The sequence below is a fragment of the Cryptomeria japonica genome, chromosome 8 (assembly GCF_030272615.1).
Source record: "Cryptomeria japonica chromosome 8, Sugi_1.0, whole genome shotgun sequence".
Lineage (NCBI taxonomy): Eukaryota > Viridiplantae > Streptophyta > Pinopsida > Cupressales > Cupressaceae > Cryptomeria > Cryptomeria japonica.
This window is the reverse complement of record NC_081412.1, coordinates 224,457,989-224,463,004: the sequence shown is the minus strand read 5'-3', so window position 1 is coordinate 224,463,004 and position 5,016 is coordinate 224,457,989.

Sequence of the window (5,016 nt, the reverse complement as noted above, 5' to 3'; positions counted from 1 at the left end):
TAAAGCACACTGCTCAACACAAAAGAGTCTCACTGACTACAAGCTTCTACCGAGATAAAACAGTAACAATGAACTCACAAAATGCATCTCCAATTCCAAAAAGAGTTTCAGTTACAGCTTTGTTCTGTACCGGTTCATAAACCTTAAACCCTTTTACCAATATCTCCTTTCCTCCAAGAATAATTTACAGTCATCTATTGATCATTGCATGATATAAATTTTGCATACAAATGACCTGCATACATATTCTTCGCATCATACTATTCTACCTCCTTGTCATATCCAAATGACTTAATAAACTGACTTATATACCCTTTACAAACAATATGCCTTCTATCAGCTTACAATGCATTACAAAATATATTCAATGTCAGCCCTATACAATAATTACAAAATGATTTATCAAATAAAACCTTGCGATCCCAAACTAATGTCAGCTTCGCTGAAGTGCTGGATGTTGGTGCCAGTGCCGATGATGACCCTGATAACTCCAATGCCAGTATCTGTCGGTATATGCTTCTAATGTTGGTGTCTTCAGGTATATGCCTCCTATAGAAATCTTGTTGCCATCAATGACAACATATGAATCCAATGAGTGTCAATTGCCAGCAATTTCCCCCTTTGGCATTGATGGCAACACTCATGTGAAAAATGGATATCCTGCCGGTTCAACTGAAACTGAAACATGCTTTCCCTGAGCAATATACTCTTTGTCTAATATCCTCCCCCTAGGATCATATTTTTCACATACATTTATACTCCCCCTTTGGCATCAATGCCAAAGACTGGTGAAAGACTTGAAATAATAATTATAGATTACTTTATCAGAGCTTGACCAATTTCAAAATTTTTGGATAAGCTTTCTCCAGAAGCTATATATAGGTATCCCAGCTAGTTTTGAATGTTTCAGATATGGATACAAGTCCACTCAGTAAATGTGAAAATGTTTCTTTCTCAATGACTTTTCTCGGTGTTAGCTTTGCAAGCATATCCATGCATTCCCTCTCTTGTACACCAATTGAATCCAGTCTTGGACTCACCAAACCTCTGAGACTCCTTCTTGTCTAAATGATCTTGTCTCTTTCCTTTTCAAAAGAAAAAATTTGGTTCTCCAAAGTCAAAATTTGTCCATCAATGGATGTAGTAAGTAAAGTTAGCCCATCAAAAGAGTTAGCAATTTTAGCCATCTTTTCTTGTAACTCCTTTATCCTCTGATCTACATTTCCTGTAAGAATTTCTATGTTACAATAGACCCTATAGATGTTAGTACACTGTTTTAAAGAATTTTTAATAACTATCAGTTTCACTTCAATTTTCATCTTCTTTGTCTTAATAATCTGGTCAAAAGCATCTCTTTTAGCCAATGTAAACCTTTCAAGTGCTTGTCAATCGAAAATCTGTTGTAATGATTGAAATTTTTTAGATATATGCTCTACCAGTGCCTTAAGCTTGTCGAAAGGGCTTGCTTCATTTTCAATCATACAATCAAGAATCAGTCTATGTAAAACAATTATTGACTGATCTATTATTCCTTTGTCTTCAAATCCCTCCTTTATTAGCTTTTGAGTAGCCATCATCATTGGCTATGTGGGACTCATTTTATGTGATTGATTTCTTCTCAACTTGAGAAGTGTCAATTATCAAAAGTTTTGTTGATGAATCAACTGTCAGTTCAGTACTGGGTGTTTTAATAGTCTCCTCTTCCTTATGTTTCTTCTTCTTATCCTCTCTCGGTGTATCCCTTATCTCGGCCTCCTTTTTGCACTGGTGGCTTTGCCATTTGGTGGAGTATTTGTTACTGTCGGTGGATCATTATCCACAATATTATCTGTACCTATACAAATGTTGTCTCTTCCGATTTAGTCTATACACTCTCATCAATTTTAGGTTTGTGTACCGGTTCACTCAAAATTTGATGTGAAATTCCCAAAATTCCCTTCCCTTTAGATTTGTCTAGAATAGTGGGAGTTGTTTCCTTAGCAAATTCTTCTTAAGAAGTAAGGAAATCAAGATTCTTTTGGAAGAATTTAGCCCAACCATCTTTGGTCTCATTTATTAATCCATTAACTCTACCCATCATTAAGCTTATTCACCAGGTTTTGCTACTAAAGATTGTTCTATTTTCAACTTCTATACATCTTTTCATTTCCTCATTATTTATAGAGCCACACATGCCTAAAAGTTCAACTTATTTTATCTCTTTGTCCCTCTTAACTGCATCTAATATTTTTGCATCTAACTTATTATACAATGATAAAGGAATTTCCTTCAAAATCTCTACCAAAGCCTTCTTATATATGTCTATATGTAACAAAATTGCTTCGTCTATTTTATTTTGCTCATTTTCATCTAAATGCTCATATAATTTTGACACATTATTCAAAATTCCATCTTTAGTTACCTCATAAATTAACTCAATATAGGTCATGTTGCTAGATTTAGTTGCTTCATCACCCTTTTTCTTCTTCTCGTTGGGGGTTGCAGGAGTGCATGGAGCAAGCTTCCTCTTCTGAGTAGGTTTGTTTGTTGGAGGTGTGGATGCAGTTGGTTCTTTAACTGTCACCTTTCTTACAAGCTTCCTCCTTGGTTCCACCTTCTTCTCCTCTACCAAAGGCTTGTCAACTTTCTTCCTTTGTACCCTTCTCATGCAAGAGGTTGATTATCCTCTATATCAGAATCAGGAGATGTGATAGTTGCTGACCTCTTTACTTCAAGAGCACTAAACATTGCCGATTGATCTACCAGTTTAGATCCAAAACCTAGTTCTGTATCTATCCTGTGAATTACATTTTGAACAAATGCAGACATTTTGTCTATTTTCTTTTCCCTCCTTTTCTTGTTGAAACCAATTTTAACTTCTAGAGTCTTCTCCTCTACAGTACCAAAGTGTTTAGCCTTATCATCTAAAGGAGCATCAATCAACATTTTTGCATATAGTTCTAGAATGTTATCATCAACATCATACCCCAATTCAGTGACCCAAATTGTTCTAGGTTCCACAACTTCCATGAGTGTCTCATCTATTTTGACCATGAAGTAGATTTCAGTGGAGTATTTCTCCATAATGTGTTTGGAGATTATCTCCCTCTGTCTCATGTTCTCTTGAAAAGTTCTAAAGAAACCCCATAACTCCTTATCCCTTTTACTGCCAAGACCGGTGATTGCATTTTTTATCTACATACCTACTGGTAGGTCATGAGCCCAACACTTCTTTCTCAAACCCAGTATCTCATTTATGAAGTACAACATCAAATAGACAATAATGTTTCCAAACTAAAATTTTCTTTTCTTAACACCTTTGATTTTCACAAGATTTATCATTAATTCACTTCTTAGCCATTCACACAAATCATACTTCCCATTATTCTTTAACATCTGATATGCAACATGGATATAGGAACTGGAAATAGAGTTCAATCAAATTGATTGTGTTACCTCGTAGCCAATGATCATGCTGGCAAATTTCACATCAGTATCATTAATGGTGCTGACCCTCATAGACCTTCCATCATGGGTTGCGCTGGTGAGCTTTTCAACCTCAGTGTTGGAGATCTTCTTTCCTGGTTCTTGTCCGACTTTGGGTAAGCCAATGACCTCCTGAATTGCTTCTTTGGTGATCATGTGAGGCTAGTCTAGCCAGATGAATTCATTATGAACCCTGCTCAAAACATATTTGATCACTTCATCCTTGAATTCCGATATGTACAAGATTTTGATTAACCCTAGGTCTTCAATGATTTGATATTCCGGTTTGATTGTTCTGGAGATGCCAAGTATCACAGATTGATACATTCCCTTGATTTCCTCAGTGCCTAAATCCTCCAAGGTGTAGTGAATGTAAGCCATGAATCTTCCACATAAACTACGCCATCAGGAACCCTAAAAAAGGTGCCAGTAGAGTCTTCCTTCATTGCAATTTGAGGAACTTCCCTTAAAATAGGTCTAAGCCTATCCTTAACCTCAACAACAATGGGATTCGCAATGAATTTAGTAGTAGATGATGATCCAGATGCTATTTTAAAGAACTACCTAGATAACAATTGTTGGATGAAAGATTTTGATCACTTCTCAGATAACTGCTGGAAATATTTTAGAATGCCTTTTTTCGCTCTTGATCGCCTATAATTCGCCTTTTCTTCACTCTGGTTTTCTCGAGTGTTGGGTGATTGAAAATGAGTTCATTTTCCCTTTTTATCAGCGAATAAACCCTAATCCTTCACTGTCATAAATGCTTAGCAATGTTCCCTACCAGATGCCATTTTTAGAGTTTATGCCAGACAAACTTCCATCAAGGATCAATACAACTCTCCAGATCTTTTCCAGGGAACATGCAAGATTTGCAATGAATTTCCCAACCCCTAAGGCATATGCCTCTGTTACGGTTCAATTACTTGTTGGTGCAGGAATGCTCTATTATATAGGTCGAGTAACTGGTGTAGTTACCGATGTAGTTGCATCTCCACTTGGTTCTTCAGACTTTCTAACCCATCTCTTGGTGTGATCTTGTTGTAATTCATCTACCTTCTGCTTTCCTTTCTCATTTTCTTTGTCATTGTTAACCGGTTTATTTTTGCTTCCGCAGTACTTAGCAATATGACCTATTGTTTTGCATGCATAACATGTAACATTGTTCTTTTGAATTGCTTTGTCATATCTGGTGTTATTTCTTAACCTAAATTGATTAGCCAAATGTCCAAATTTTCCACATGCATGACACTTAACATTCATTCTACAATCTTCTAACTTATGACCATATTTCTTGCAATTTGTGCATTGAATGGGAATTGAATGATAGTTTTGATTTTCTCTATTTCTACATTGTTTAGCCATATCCCAAATTTATTACACACAAGGCATCTACCATTGAATTTGTAAGCATTAGATTGCCTTACCAATTTTTGGTCTGATGAATTCTGCATACCGGTTGTCTGATATTCCTTTGCAATGCCGAAGCTTTCACCTTGTACAAATCCAAGTCCTCTAGAATCTTCACTCTGCCTTTGTCTTTTTAATAAA